This window comes from Papio anubis, chromosome 10 (assembly GCF_008728515.1).
Source record: "Papio anubis isolate 15944 chromosome 10, Panubis1.0, whole genome shotgun sequence".
Lineage (NCBI taxonomy): Eukaryota > Metazoa > Chordata > Mammalia > Primates > Cercopithecidae > Papio > Papio anubis.
In genome coordinates, this window is record NC_044985.1 from 49,306,257 (window position 1) to 49,323,676 (window position 17,420).

At 32.4% G+C, this 17,420-nt stretch overlaps 1 protein-coding gene across 3 annotated transcripts in view; it reads left to right on the forward strand.

The window, feature by feature from the left end:
* Nucleotides 1-17,420, forward strand: part of CSRNP3 (cysteine and serine rich nuclear protein 3) — a 221,467-nt gene that overhangs the window by 97,544 nt on the left and 106,503 nt on the right. Inside the window, exon 1 of one of the 3 annotated variants that reach the window (XM_003907555.5) lies at nt 8,638-9,083. The exons of 1 other annotated variant lie outside the window; for it this stretch is intronic. The gene's annotated coding sequence lies outside the window, so the exon portion shown is untranslated. Of the gene's footprint in view, nt 1-8,637; nt 9,084-9,774; nt 10,937-17,420 lie in introns of those variants that run through there. One more of the 3 variants, XM_009182354.4, reaches the window with a different exon arrangement.

A 17,420-nucleotide genomic window follows, 5' to 3' on the forward strand; every position in this document is an offset into this window, starting at 1 on the left:
CCAATTCGTGAATCGTTCATTGCTCACTTACACTCCTTTAAATTTAATTTGGCTGAAGTTTTTCTTTTATCACAATTAATAACCATAACAAAATTCAATGACAATATGCATAGGTTCAGAAAACTTCAGCACCAGGTCTCTCTGGGATAGCAAGAAAGCATGAGTTCAGCTGCTGGACTTTTGTCTTCCAGGCACCCTCAGAGTATAACAGAGACGTAGTATAAAGACACTAATATTTTTCCAATTAGGTGCATGTGCCACAGGCCTTCTCTGATGTGTCTGCTGTTAAATTTCACATGAAACTGCATAATGCCTAGCTACAAATTTTTGTAGCTTCTGAAGATCTTCCTCCAACTTAAACAAGTACCACATCCCTGTAGTGCCCTTGTAATTTTTCGTGAAAATAAAATCTCCCCCACTCCCCCAGACAAGTAAACTAATTCATCATGATGTAGGGTTTGGCAGCTGGCTCTGTAGTGTCACTCCCTGACACCTAAATGTGCCACTTGTAATCACCCCTTTTGATCTATCGCCACCTAGGGAAAGAATGGAAACAGTTATGTGAACCCCCTTGCAGTACCTGGGAAGCAAATTTAGAAGAGCAGCATAGTGTGTGATTTCTTAAAGAAAATTTTCAAAGAAATCTGTTCCTCAATCAAAGCAATCAAGTCTTTAGGGATCCTAGTATGGCATCAAGTTTCAAATTCAGCCTCAGGGTGGAGAGTAGTAGCAAAGATCAATTTCCTTGATATCTAAAAGCTTAAACATAACAGCAGTTGCAATTATTTAAACGGTATTCCTTTAAAAAAATGCTTTTCTTCTGATTAAAATAATGTTTATTATAACTAATTCCATTACAGTAACAATTCTAATATTAAATTTGGCATTATATTAATAACAGAAAGATGGAGAATATAGAAAAAACCAAAGTAGAAAATTAAATGGACCTATTATAAAATTCTAAGAGATTTTATCATTTTGATTATATTTTTTCTATTATTTTACATTCGTGTATATTTAAAACACTGAGATCACAGTGTGCATATTGTTTTATACTGGCTGACAATCTCTTAATTTTTTTTATATTTGTCCCTAGTCTTCCTCTATAGCTATTAGTTGTCATCATATTTGTTTGTATTTCTGGCCAATTTTTTCACTGATTATTATTTTGTAAACATTCTTATTGTTTTTACAAAATCATAATGACTGATTTTAATCACTATCTGATATCCTACTATATTAGTAAATGTGTATATATCCTACTATATATATAAATATCATTAAATATATTTGGGTGATTTAAAGCTTTAATTATTATGAATGTGGTTCCTTAAAATTTTTTTATATGTAAAAGTTGCATTCTTCTTGTTGCTACCTGGTTCCACAGTAGCCACAGAATATAGTAAATTGGAGTGATGTAGCCATAGGCTTCCTAGGGCAAATAAATATTGTATAAATATGATGTAATGAATATATAGAGACAACTTTCAAGCACCTCACTGTGAGTGACTGGGAAACAGTAGCAGTATAATGCCCAATTTTGTCTCGGCTATCATAATTGAATGTTCCATAGATAATCATCAGTAATTAAAAAGGCAAAGATCCAAATCATGCTATGGCCTACAAAGAGTAACAGTTGCTGTAGTATCCATGGTTGTCAGCTAAAGTTATCAGGGGGCATAATATTCCAATAAAATGTGTTTACACTCCTCTCTGTTCTTAATACCACATAGTCGGCTATTCACATAAGAAATTCTTAGAATATGTAAGTAGAGTTTATTAAGACTGTTATCAAAATAACTTGTTTTTACTAGTTTGTTTACAAGGCTAAGTGCTTTTCTTGAATGAAATGTTGATGTTCTAAACTAATAAAGGTGTGAAAAGAATATCTGTCCTTTAGCAAGACCACGAGGATTAAATACCACTACCTTCTAATATGAACGAACACATGTGTACTATAACAACATGTGTATATAGCAGTCATACCCCAGTGTAAGAAGGCTGTATAATTTCCTTCCTTCCAAAAATAAAAAACAGAGCCAAATATGTTTGGATCATGGTTTCATGTAATAGTGCTCTTTGATAAAAATAGACATGAATAATGAATACTAAATAGGAAGCTGACTATATGAACAAGAAAGAAAATGCATGCCTCATATCAAAGAAGCCAGTCACTAGCATTAATAGCAAGCCATGGAATTAAGCTCATTAAAACATTTGCCTAAAGGAGAAATCTAATTTATTTCTTGTATTTATTCATGTTGTATGATTAATAGAAAGCATGGAGGTGGATTTCCTGATCAGGAGCATGAGTTTAATCTGCACAGAATACTTTTATATAGTTTTCTTACGTGAGTATTACAACTTATGGTCTTCAAGATTTGAAGTTTTATTGTAAACAAAGTAACCACTCTTTGTTCTTTCTTAACCTTTAATCAGGCCACTGAGGGAAATTCCGTGCTTTTAAAAGTTAACTGTGACAGACAGAATTGTCTATCTGGGTTCATAGACAGAATCTATGAATCTCCCTTCTTCCAAACCCTCTGTCAAATTCATTCTTTTAAGAATCTCCTTAGTTATTTAATAAAACTCAGTTGTAATCAAACCAGTCAAATACCTTGTATGACTACAGACAGACTCTAAGATGCATTTCAAACATCCCGGCATTACAAATGCACAGTCCTATCGAGATAAAAAAAAATCTTAGCATTTTCAGAGTGATTTTTAGTTTCCTTCACACAGACATTAGTCATGCCTCATTATCTGTGTACATTCTAGCCCTTCTGCCTAGAATACCCTTATATTCTGTAAAAGAACTCCTACTCATTCCTGAAGATTTATTTCCCATGTCACCTCTGCTGCAAAGCCCACCATGACTACCTTAGATAAGATGTCACAGTAGAGCCATACTGGGTTAAAACCACACTACCTGGGTTGGATTACAGTCTCTATCGCGTGATGCCTCAATGGTTTCATCTGTAAATTAGAGATAGTAAAAGTAGCTACCTCATAGGCTTGTTGTGACAGTTATATGAGTTAATTAATACATGCAGAGCCCTTTGGATTTTGTAAATTCTTGATAACTATTAGCTATTTTTAGATAGTATTGTGCACACCACCACATCCAACTAATTTTTAATTTCTTTTTTTAAAGACAGGGGCTCACTGCGTTGCCCAGGCTGTATATTCTTATATATTCTTTAATTATAGAACTCATTTCATTATGCTGTAACATCTCTTTTTATCTGCTCTTGCCTCTAGATGAAGAGGCACTTAGCTTGCAGACTGCAATCTCCCTAACATATCAGAACAATGAACTTCGTTCCAAGACTATAGAACTCAGTGAATGTAAAATGGATAAATGTATGAATTAATGCATAAATCAATAAATGAACTGAACCCAGATGAATAATATGCCAAAGTTGTTTCTGTAAGTCTCTGTGATACAAATAAAAGTATGCTCATTCTATTAGCCAAGTATTTGTGGATTTGTATTGGTGAAATAAAATATATAAAACTATTTTTCTTATGCCTTGACCCCAAAAGCAGTGTCATAACCCTTTTGCTTATGGTGCAACCAATAATAGGACTGATGGGTTTTCCATCAATCCTATTTTTTTTTAAACCTGCTCCGTTCATATTTGACTTTAGCGTATGCTATTTTACTCCATGTTTTATTTTGTCACAGTTTAGACATCTAATTCAGCATAAGAAGAAATCATTACAGTCAACATTTATGGTCACTAAGAAATAAATGTATCTTTCGTACTCTCTGAGAGAAGGTTCGCTTCACTTATTCTTTTCTCTCGATAAATGCTGTTTTCTAATGCCTTTGTAATGATAGAGACTTAAGGGTGAGGAAAAAATCTGGATACTTTCTTCTCTGTGTCACTTTGTATAAAGACTTCTTTACGGCCATGTTCAAATGATTTATGTACATATTGTAGATGCAGTAGCAGCAATTATAGAGCTATCCTTACCACTTAACCTGCAACATTCTGAATGGCCATTCACTGACGACTTAAGCTAACATCTGCTGCTTTGGTAGTCTAATATCCAAATAGAATGAAAAATCGAAAGGATAAAACTCCAGTAGGCTTGTTTACTTCAATAGATAATGGTGGCGTGTGTGTGTATGTATGTGTGTGTGTGTGTTTTAAGTCTTAGTTTGCATTATCCAAAATTATCTGTTTTTTATCTTTGCATAACTAAAACATATGTGTCTTTTCCACATTTTTTTCCTAAATTAGAAATCAGACACAAGAAAAAAATATAAACACTATCCACTGCGTACTTTATTTAAGTGAGATCCTATTGTTTTACAGTTATTCTCAGCCTCCCAAACATAACATTAACAATGTTTGATACTAATAATTTTTCACAGTGCTAGAAAGTTAACCAACTGAGGCAAATACAAATAAAAATACCTGTGAAATTACTGAATCTGTGTAATGAAACTACTTTAATTAATGCTCTTTTGGATCTAATTGGCAGCTTAATCATTGAATCATTGACTTTTAAGGCTATCAATAAAATCAGAGACCAGTTTATCTAAACAATTTTAAATATTTCATCATTCTCACTGATGGATTCCTTTCTTCTCCTTCCTCTGTCACCGCCTTTATTTCATGCCCCCATTGTTTCTCCCTGATTCTTTTTCAGATCCCAGCTGCTGCCCCAGTGCTCCACCAGGCTAGCCCCTCCTCAACTGTCAAAATTGTCTTCTTTACTCATTGCTTTGCCCATACCTCTTATCTTATCCCCTGGTGACTTTACAAAGTCCTGCATGTTGCAAACATCTTCTCACCCTCAGCTTCAGAGGGATCTAAGAGAGAGCACCAGACATCCTCCTTCAAAATCCCAATACATGCCTAAATCTCCTGTCACCCAAGTCTCTTCAAAGTCCCTCTTATTATAGTTAGTAAAGCTCTTGCCTTTATTTCTGGGCTTTTCCCAAAGTACCACTTACTACTAGGAACTCCCTTTTCTCCCAGAGTGCCCGTATGTGGCTTCTCCATCATGACAGCCTCAGGGCAGTGAATCCTCTTACATGGCAGCTCAGAGTTCTTGGACCGAGTGTTTCAAGAGGCTCAAGTGGAAGCCACAGGGTTTCTTAGGACCTAGACTTGGACTTTCCAGAGCATCACTGCTGCAGCCTCTACTGGCTAAGCAAGTCACTCAGACCAACTAAGGATAAAGGTGGAGGGAATCAGACTTTACTTCTTGCTGGAAAGAATTGCAAAGAATTTGTTGCCATTATTTTTATTCTATTTAAAATATTTTACTATGAAGAGAAGTTTTGTCTCTTCTAAATTATAATATCCAAAACTAACAGGATACATTACAATTTGACATTTGATAAATTATTTTTAATTACAAAAAGGATTTTTCTGATTTTAGCAGATATATTGAAAATAAATAAGTATATACATAAAATATATACTCAATAAAATATACAAACTTTTGAAAAAGTACCATTTAACACTTTCATATAACATGCTCAGCACATTTTTTAAATTTTAAGCTAAAGAGATTATGATGTTCTTGAGAACAGTGTATATTTCATTTTTATATCCCTAGCAACTGTCTCAGAGCTTGATACACGGTATCCTCTCAATAAATGTTTGTTCAATTGAATTGAATTAGTCCTGGATTTTGAGGTTGACGTAGCTAATTTATTGACTTCTCTGAATGTGTTGTGAAGGAGAAGAAAATAGAGCAAGAAAATCCAGCCTCATCAAGGGTGAATCCAATAGTAGCAACTGGTATGTATACCAGTTAATATGGTTCCAGGAAACACAGGTGATGGTGTTAGTAAATCTTTCTTCATGCAGTAGAATGTTCAAGAGATCATCCAGTTAGCATAAGTTCATGTCTAAATTACTGCAAGAACTGGATAACAAATATTTTGCATTACTTCTGATAAGGTTTGTTTATTTTGTAGGAAAGGGGAGTAAATAAAAGAATTCTATGAGGCCTATTTGTCTTTAGAGAAAAAAGAAGCTAATAAAGAGTCAATTGTAAGAGTTGACATAATTTTTTTCCAATTCACAGCTTTTAATATGGCAAAGTATTTTAAAACATCCTTTTAATCTTGGATGGAATTTGCTTCTTAAAGCTATGATCTTGTGTTTCTTTGTTAATTTCATATTTAAAAAATTCTTGGCCCATAAAATTGTTTTATAAGCCGAGCCACCATTGTTCTTTGTGTAATTTGAGAATCTCTGGGACTATCCTCTTGCCATCTCACTGATTCCAGAGTTTTGATTAGAAGAATGGGCATATTTTGTAATTTGTTTTTCTCCTGAGGCAATTTTATGAGATTTCAAATTATAGTACTTCCTAAATTTAATTATATTTTTTCTGCATGTATTAGAAAAAAAATCACCTCTTACTTCCAAAAGTCCTATCTACTTGTTATACTTGTTTGTCTGTGTAGTTAGAATAATTTATTTAAAAAGTTTTTAAAGCAATCATTAGATTTTATATCATATCTTTCCATTTTATTAATATTAGTTGACAATACTTGGTTAAAGCCAATTTAAGGAATTGAAGTACAAATTATTGCTATAGGTTTCCATGACATACTTTCTAAAGACTTTTCTGTTCCCGGTGTGCAGTCTTGAAAACTAAGGCATAAGATGCTGAAATAATTCACCAAGGTCATCTATGACAATAGCTGACCTGGAGAGATTATTACCATCCCGTGATTCATTCTATCTCTTTCTAGTTCTGATATCTACCTCTAAATATCTTTTTCAACATGAATAAATTGTCAGGTTCTTATATTTAATACCATACACTGTAGACTTCCCATTGGAGACTCCCAATTTTACCGGTAATTTGTTTTAATTGCTAGCTACTTTCATATTCCTTGTATTTATTTATAGTTCCTTCTTATTGTTACATTATTCCTTTGCATATATACACACAAATTTCACATATATGTGGATTTTTTTCCCAATTTCCCAACTCTTGTTCTCCCACTCCCACTTTCTAAAAACTTACAAGTAACTTAGTTTTCTGCTGTTTCTTTCCTTCCATTGGGCAACCATTTTATTTCACTGTTTTTGAAGTGATGCAGTAAGAAAAAAATGGCTGCCTTTTGTTTACTTCCTTGTACATTAGCATGGGTGACATGATCAAATACATTAACTAGGATGTACATATCTTAAGAACCCAGAAGTATACTATAAACCAGAAACACTTTGTTTTCCCTTTTCTTTTAATGCCTCAAGGTTTTGCAGCTTTAGCATAGCTCTAATGCTGTGCTAAAAATGAACATGAACATTTGGGGACAAATGTATTAAAATGGTGGTATCTAAAACATATCTGAATATTTCTTTCAATGTTAAGAAAAACCCATCAAAAGGTATTTATTTAAGTCATAAACATTGTAAATCAATGCTAACCCTGCAAATAATATTATAAAGAAAGATTAACTCATTGTATTTAAAAGCTAAGCTACTTAACCATACTTGCCTATTCTGGTTTTAAATTGTTTTTAAAACTTTCCATTGACACACAAAAAATTTTGAATTATAATATTTTTTGCCCCAAAAGAATTTCTTATTAATGGAAGGCTTAAGGAAATATATATACATGTATATGTACATTCACTTTTTAATTACTGAATTATTTATAAGTACCATTAAATTACTATATATCTAACTATTCAGAAAATTTATTTTCTCATCTGTATTTTTGGTGCTTCTGACTTTTCCTTCTGTGTGTGCTCTTTGTTGCACTTTGCATGTATTTGTCATAAGATTTTCACTGAGACTTAAAAGTAACAAGCTTTCAAACATCATTTTAATTTAGTCATTAAAGAGATAAGAAATCGATTTTTTAAAATAAATTCCAATAACTAAATAGTTCTTTATTTGGAAATCCACAATCCATTTTCAGTTTTGGAGAAATAATTTTATATATTTAAAAATATTTTTAGAAAGACAATCTGACTACACACACATACACACACATATTTGTATATATGTATATTAATGTAACATTTGTGCAGTGGAAAATTCCTGTAAATGTTGAATAGTTTTCCCTGAAACTACTTGTTAACATGGAAATCAGATAAGGTAAATCATATGTTTTATTGAGGTAAGTGGTCTAAAATAAGATACTACAATTTAAAAAATTAATAAAAACCATATGTCCTTTAGAACTTAAATTGAAATCTGCATTGTTCCTTTAAGTCTGCTGTTCTAGGAATGTGTCATCCTTTGAAAAGATAAATTAATCATCTACTTCGTTTATATACATCAATAAAAAAGATTCATCTTCTCATCTACTTTATCAAAAGTAATTAGGATATCTATTTTTATTCATATATAGTATCTTTTAGTGATTGAGATTTTAATTGAGGATATTTTGAAGGAAACAGCAATTATCTTTTTACAAAAAACAAAACACCAAGAAAAAGAAATGCCAGCAATCTAAAGGTTAAAACATATTGCCAAATCATTCAGTAGCGCAAGGCTCTTTAATAACATTCGTACAAAAGTACTTTCAGAAAATATGAGATAAGAAATGGCTTTTTGCAAGTCCTCCTTCCTTAAATTATTATTCAGCCTCTTATTAAACTAAAATCTAGTTAACTTCTTTTGGAGCTTGCTCAAACATTTTCTATAATAATAATAATAAAAAAAAATCTTGTGAAGGGATTTCCATAAGTTGTGCTGCATTAGTGACTTAGAGCAGCTTCCTTATCTGTTATTCCTTCCTCCTAGTAGACCTCAGATGATAAAAATATCCATAGACACAGTGAAGTCAGTGGCACGCCTGGCTCTCTCAGACAAAACTCCATGTGATCACATATAGGCAGCCTCAGTGAGGCTGATGCCGTGCAGCAAGCAGTAGGTAATGAGTCTTTGTGCAGAGTGAAGCTCTTGTTGCTGAACAATAAAGCATATGGTACAAGCAATAAAACACAGGGCTGGGAAATTTAAGAAGATTCCTCTGAACCAGGAAGAACTGTGTCTTCGGTGATGCTGACACGTATTATAAAATGATCATTTATTTTGGATCCTAATGAATAAAGAGTGCAAGGACTAAGACTACAGCTATTTGAACAGGTTGGTGATTTTATAAATTAGTCCAACACTTCCTTGTGTTTGACTGGATTTAAATTAGAATGGGCTGGTGTGTGTTTTCCCTTAAACAAAAACTTTGCAAGATATTTGTAGTGTATAATATTAAGGATGCACTTGAATTGACCCAATGTGATTAAATTGTCGATGTAGTCAGATGTGACAGAGAAATGTTGATATCATTATATTAAACTGAAAAGTTATTTATTCTATTTTAAAAATTTATGGGTAAGAAACAAATTCATCCAATAATTTTTAATTTCTTATGTATGCAGAAATAATATAAAAGAGAATACTACTAACAAATAGCTCACATAAAAAGCTTCAAAATCATTTTTCCAGTGTTAAAACAAGCTGTATTGCAATAGTTTACCTGTCTTATAAATTAGATAATATATCATTCAAAATTTGTTGATGTGTTTTAGTATACTGCAAAAGGAAGGTTTGGAATATTCAATTATTTGAATTAAAAAATTTAAAAACAAGGAAATTTTGAAATGTTAATAACACTATTAGAACAATGTATTTTATACTTTAGTAATACATATCTATATTTATTTGTTGTGTGCTTTTAATTTTTCATGTTCTATTTCTTTTGACAAATGGAAAAGATTATTGCACAAAACCTTTTACTTTATAAATATTATTCATTGATACTTAGAGAAAAACAAATTTGCTTAATTTTTAAGAAGAAGAGATTATTTAATGATGCATATTTTTGTTGGTTTACCATTTAGAAAGATTATGCGTCTTTATGTATATTTATAAAATGTGTACACACATGACCTTTTCTATGTAGAAAATAACCACTTCTTGCATTTATGAGCCATAGAGAAGTTTCTGTTTCAAATAGAGAGATTGTTGTGTGTAGCAAAATAAGGGAAGAAATAACTGGAAAATAATAGCACAACACTGATTCTGAATATCTTTGCCAAAGCCAGACGAGCGTTGCTGCTATATGAATCTTTAGATTTAAATACATAGTTTAACTTTGCTCTACATTTTTACTGCTGTATTGTTTTAAAGGCATCCTGGGACCTAAATTCTTTACAATTAATTTTTGGACACCACTTAGGATGATAGTCTCTAAGGCACTTGGGCACATTTAACATTTTACAGAATTACTATAGTGACCTCATGTATTTGTGTAGTGACTAATATAAATTTATGCCTGTAAGATGCTGTTTAAACCACAGCAGCAAAAAGAAATAGCCCATGTGCCTGATTATACGTGCAATATGTATTTGAATTTTTTAAAAAGCTGTGTTTCAAAAACAAGGGAAGTTAATGAAAATTTAAAATTGGCCTTCCACACGTATTTAAATGAAGCATTTGACTATTTGGGTTTCCTTGGTTACCATAGTCGCTGCTGACAGCTTCTTTTGGTGGGGAGGGAGTAAGCAGTGAGAATAGGACTCTAAAACAAAGCGTTAAAATCGTTTATCCATTAATAGACACGGGGGAATGTGATGCTGACAGCCCAGTAAAACCCGTGCCCACTCCCCATCGCGTATTCCTGCTCTCCCGTGATTCAGGTAGCCTGGCAGAACCGCAGTTCCACAATTCCTTACCCAGCATTCCGTTTCAGCTGCTGGAGGACTGCCTGAGCCTTATGCAAATGAGACCAGCTCGGAGGCTTTGACTGCAGAAGCGAGAGGAGGGGGGCAGAAGGGAGTTCAAAGGTCACAGGGCTGGTGGAAAGCTGGATCAGTTGCCTGAAAAAAAATGTACTGGGCTTCTCTGCAGCAGTGTTTTGCAGCAGTTAAATGAAGTGTGCTTTATTTCTGAGAGTGAAGATTTTACAGCGTGTGTGCCGTAGTCGTTTATAGTGCACGCAGGTATGGTGACATTTCATGATGCGCCTGATTTTTTTTCTGTTAAAGACACTGATGAGCATTGGCTATTTTAATTCATCGTGGCAATTGGCAGGGTGTTCCTGGTTTTCAGGATTCCCTTAACTAGTTTATGTTTTAATTTTCTTCTTCGTATTTCTCTACTTGAAACATGGGTGTTTTATTCCAATAGAATAATTTCATGTGAGAAAAAACTGGGTTTAGGCTTCTAAATAATTCCATTTCGGGGGTAAGTTCTTTATTGAAGAGAGATCTCTGAGTTGAAACATCTAGATAAATATCGAGGCTTACAACTTTCAGAGGATTTTCACATTTTTTAAAGAAATGTATTTAAAATAAGATCTGAGTTCCTAGCCTAAGATTCTTGTGATGTATCTGGTATTAAATAATGGAGTTCTTTTGTTCATATCTCACACAATCTCATAAGGACAATTTTAATAAGTATATTTTCATTCCATTTTAAGGGTTTTGGTTTTCAGAGTTTTTGTTCTATGTTTTATTGCCAAACATCTTCTCAGAGCAATAATTTCTTATATTGGGGCTAAACCCTTCTTTGATTTTTATAATTGTTATAAATTCTCTTTGGGACTTTTTGGATAATGCTATTTGAACTTAATGTGTTCAACTTCCTATGACTTTTCCTTTCAGTTAAGTCTGCATTGTAAAGTGATCCTTATAAATGTCACAGACAGGACAAAAGTCTTCTTTTCATGCACGAAATATCACACTTTTGTAAAATGTATGATTACATCATAGGAAAGTCTGTCCTGCACCAAACAAATGTGTACTCACTTTTATTGTTCGTTTTTTAAATTTCTAAAACATATTTTCAAACAAACTTAATTAAAACAGTACAATCAAACTGTTTACTCCTATCATTAAAGCATTTAAGTATATCAATTCAGCAGTTACAATGTTGATTAAAAAATGTTATTTTCATTTGCATCAACTGTGCATCTGTCTGTATTACAGGTTGTATGTGCATGAAAATATGTTGGAAAAGATGAAGAGGCAAAAATAGCTTTTAGCCATGAAATGACTGCTTTATGTTTTTATATTTGCAGAAGATATTTAAAAATGAATTTTATGAAGCTTACATACAAAGATCGAGTACATATTTAAACTTAATTACTTTCTTTGCCCTGAAAAGAGGGAGTTAATTTTATTATAATGATTAAGATGAGGTATTTTGGCAACAATATGTTTTACTGTAAAATAGAGGGGGCCTTGAGGAGAAACCAAAACAGGAGGATAGCTATTTAAAACAGTGAAGGACAGTTATTTCCAGTATTTATGAAATTCACTTAGTGGTTATTCAGGGCCAGATTCTCACCCTTTATCACTCTATAGGGACAGTATGACATTTATCCAGGATCCTGAGATTAATTTAGGAAAAGGAATTCATGTTTTGTATGAGCTTTTAAAAAATTCAAAAACTGACATTTTCTTCTAAAGTGTTTCTCTTTTGAAACTTTCAATAATGACTTCAGGTAAAAGGAGTATTGTTTAAATTAGCTGTTTTCTTTTTATGTTGGTCAGAATATGCTGTCCTCCGGTCCAAACAATATTTATAGGCTTTGCTTTTATATATATATATAATATTATATATATATAATTGTTTTATATATATGTTTAAAACAATAAATATATATGCACACACATATGTATAAAAATATATGTATGTTATACATATTATTGCATATATTATGTATATACACACATATATATACACACACACATATATATATATATATGTATTTCAGGCAGCCAAAGAAAATATTTTTAGTGGTACATCATATTTAATCCAACAATTTTTTTCTTAAAATGTTTAATTTTATATTTAATTCAGTAGCGCCTGTAGTTTGTGTCTACTAATCCCTGTGTGTGTTATAGGCAGAGAGGGAGAAAAGAACCAAGTTTAACATTCATTTAGGTAGTCCAGTACTTTTAACTTTGTAAATGCAACTTCTATCACAGAGCATGTTCTGAATATGGAAATAAAAACAGTGAGGGCAAAGAAGGAAAGCCCATGAAGATTCTTGGAGAAAACGTGATAATAGACAAATGTGAAATAAAGAGAATTGTTGTGATTCTGTGAACCACGAGAGAGCTATATATGTCCTGCAACTAATTTATGGCTTTGAATATCCTGGATAATTTATGTCTCTATGCAGATTCACTCAAAACTTTGAAGTCTTTTGCAATAGCTCGAGCCATGCTACTTCCATACAAATCTCAGCAGCATATACACAGTAAGTCTGTAGTCTGAATATCTAAACGTATCTAGAAAAAAAATGCATTTGTGTAAATACAATTCAAATCAAATTTGAGAAGTAAAAGAATAAATAGAGTAATCTAAAAACAAATCTTTGGGGATATGCACTTAGTCTACTTAAAGAGATAGTGTTATATCAGGCTTCAAAGGAATCTTTGAGGATTTTTCAAAAATGAATTTCCTGCTCTTTGATTACCAGTCTGTCTTTGTCATCACTTGAAACTAGAGACCATATTGTAGGCTTGGAAAAGATTTCAGGGCAAACATGTTCTACTCAGTCTAGCAGTGTGGAACATAGTCTAAAATCTACAAATAACTGTTGTCATCTCAAAATCACATGTGTAGGTTTTAAGTTTTATTATTGCTATATTTGTTCTCCTGAACTTCTGGAGCCTATGAAATAGAAAAAAAAAAAAAAAAAACAACTAAATTACTGAAACATGTAGAAGGAAAATGCTCAAAATAATTGAATATTCAAAATAATCACATTTCTCTATTTTAATATAATATTTTAAAATAAACAAAACAATTGTCTTTTTATTGCCTATTCTAGAATTTACATAAAATTCCATCAATTTTATTAAAAATTATAAGAACAATAAAATTATAAAATGATTTTAAAGATCTTATTAGACCTATAGGAATGCTATAGTAATACCTTGTCTAGTAGAGTTGGAAAATAATCTGTATGATATAAACTGATTTTCCAAATAGCTAAAGTTTATGACTATAAAGGCCAGTTTTTAAAAATGCTAATAGCTGTCATGAAATAAAAATATAGTACACATCATACTGCCTTGTAGAGCAAGGTGAAAGTCAGTTTAGGTTTTTTTCACGGCATAAGAATTATTAGTCCAACCATTATATTTACTTACTGCAAAAGACAAAACTATTCCCAACTATTCTCCAACACCAAATAGCTTCTTACTATTATATACTTTTTATATATAATTTTATATGCTTTTTATAATTTTATTGTCTCTTTTTAAATGTTAATATATATTATTTTTAACATAGTTAATAATTGTCCTTTTAGAACAATTCAAAAATCAATTTTGAACTTTGCTTTACATTCAATTCTAAATTACTTTGACTTTTCTGGACAGAGAAAGAGAGAAACCTTCCTCCATACTTCTACTATATACTGAACTCCTGACAGATACATACATATAGTATAGGAACATAAAAAATAAACAAAATTTATTTTTAGTTTGTCTTGTGTTCAGAATGTTGAAAATCATTTGAATTCCAAATAAATGAAAAATTTCTCTTGTTGGTACAATGAGAATCTGTAATATTGAACTATCAACAGGAATTTGAACTTTATATCAAATAGGAAAATGAGGAATATCTAACAGATATACAAATAAAAACAAAGAGACCATTTTTTTGGTTCCATTTGACTAATCATTGGTTCCATATACTTCTTGCCAATCTGGGGACTTGTGGTCCATCTCATTTTCAAATCCTGGCATTAAATTCACCACCTTTCACCACAGTGCTAGCACCACAGTGCTAGAATTTTTGGTTGTTCAGTTCTTTGTCTCCATGCAAGCTTATGAATCCACATACTCATTTAGAAATGCATTTAGTCACATGTGTTCATGCTCATGTCTTACACTCTCCCCAATCATAAATAAGGAAAGTAAGACAACTGAACCATCAACCACCATTTCTTTGAAATCTCACTAATATAACACAAAGCAGCTAATGCCATTTTAGTAGGTGTTCTCATATACAGTGAAGAACTTGATCTAAAGGAGTGTTAGTTCCATGAACCTAGTATCAAAAGACTGTAAGAATGAGATCTAGTCCAGCATATTTGGAGAATAACTTCTCATTCTGGTCCTCTTTTGCACACTAGCATATTAAAAGGCCTGAAGATTCTTACTTTAACAAACCTGGGTAACTTTGTTTAATATAGTAAAACCTTATAAATTTAGGTCAATTTATGAACAATAAAAAAAAACAGAAAAATGTTGTATATTGTTTTCTTGATAGGAAAAGCTTTTATTGTGTTGTATATTATGTGTGATTTCAAGCTATATCATGGAATGTGAAGAGGCTGAATAAGGGAATTGTTAAGAACTTAAGTTCAAGTCCCAACCCCGGAGTTGTTTACACAATGTTCTCTGACATTTGCAAGCCATGTGGCCTTGACATGGTACTTGAAACCTGTAAGCCTCGTCTTCTTCATTGGCAAAGTGGTAATATTAGTCTCTATATCAAGGGATTTTTATGAAAACGGAATGACATGATACATACCTGGCACATAATAGGAATATTATAGATGATAGCTAATATTAACATTTTTCAACCCACACAAGTTGATTCCCTGGTGCTGATGAGGCAAGTTCAGCTTAAACTTATAGTTACAGAAAATCCTCATGAAACATCTTAGGTTTCAATGGATGAGGAAGAGATGTGTTTTCCAAAAATAGAAACCTACCAGGAATTTATTGGAGGTTATCCTAGGTAATACTGAGCAATTAAAGGTTAGAATTTGAATGGATAAGTAGAGAAGGCAATCAGCATGGTCATCAAGGTTCAAACTATATGTGGCTTCATAGATATGTACCTTCAATCATTCCAACTAGAAGTACAGTCTCCACAAAATCCCCAGGTATGATGTGGCAATATGTGCTTTTCTGAGCTCCCTTTTTTTATATCCTTTAAGACTTTGCAAATTTCCATCTTTGTGCCTCTGCTCTACTATTTTTCCATTCTGACTTTATGCAATTAAGGCAGTAGTTATTCATCTCTGTTCCATCCAGAGTTTCTATCTCATCTATAGCCTATAAGTTTTTCAAGTACAAGGGGAGCCTGGCTCATAGAAAGTGTCCAAGAAATGTTTGCTGAGCCAGTGTTATTATGGTGTATAAAGCACCTAATTCTACCTAATGACATAAAAGTGCTAATTTGTGTGAATCGTGAGGTGATCATCCCTGAATATCATATTGGTGTTTAGAAATATTGAATCAATTGATTTAGTCACAATGTTTTCCAATAGAAATTTAGAAAAATATGTCTACATTTTTACTTAAAAATTATTTTAATAGTAGCATACCTAGAAGTGCTTTTTGGTAACCAGTTCGGAGTAGATTGCGGGAATATCATGACTCTACTTTTGTGAAACTTGTTTAAAGGGTGAATCTGCTCTAAACAGTGAATGTCCAAGTTTCAAAAGATTGTATGACTATGGTGCAACTTATTTCTATTGTGAACAAGTTTTACATTTCCATAGAACATTTACTGAGACTTGAAAATCCAGTAGTTAATTTTACACTATATATTATTTTTTTTTACTAATTGCTGCTTAATGCAGTGTCAGCTTCAGGCTGAACAACTATTGTTCCCTGTCCTTGCCTTCAATAATAAAAATCTATATTGTGCCTAAGGTGGTGATTTGCTTTGAAGAATGTCCAAAGTATTTTTTTCTACTTGGGGTTGTAATTTTTTAAATCTCCTTTATTTTTTGTGCAGTATCTTTGGCAGGATCCCAGTGCTTGGATGGGTAAAGTTCTAAAGCTTGCCCATATTTTATTCTGATGTCTATTTTAGTGTACTTTATGAGGAAAATGTTTTTTTAAAGTCCCTTTTCTTTCACACTATTCAGATAATTCCCCTAAAGGAAAAGGATATCATTATCTTAAATAGCCTTTGATTTACATTGCCTCATCTGTTTTGCTATTCAATCAGAAACTTTCTAAAGGACAACGGGAAACTTTTTAAGTGCTAAGAAGAAAAAAAATGCTATCTTCCAGTGATGCAATAATAATAATTTTTAATTCTTTTAGATCCATGTGTTTTTTTCCTCAATGTGGTAAGTCTTGCAAATTGTCCAAGGAATTAGGCTAAGTACTATTCTTCAGTCTTAATGGCAAGCATGTAAAATAAATTTTTCATTGACTTCACTTGGTACTTTTGTTGTTAGGGAGGGAAAAATAGGCTTACACCAGGCATTTGATCAAATTTCAACAGTTTTAAAAGCCTTGTCATGTTCTTGGTTGTTTCCTCTGGTTTTGATGACTAAAACACCATCTTAAAAGTTAACCTTAGGGGCCCGGCACGATGGCTCACGCCTGTAATCCCAGCACTTTGGGAGGCCGAGGTGGGCAGATCACGAGGTCAGGAGATGGAGACTATCCTGGCTAACAGCGTGAAACCCCGTTTCTACTAAAAAAAAAAAACAAA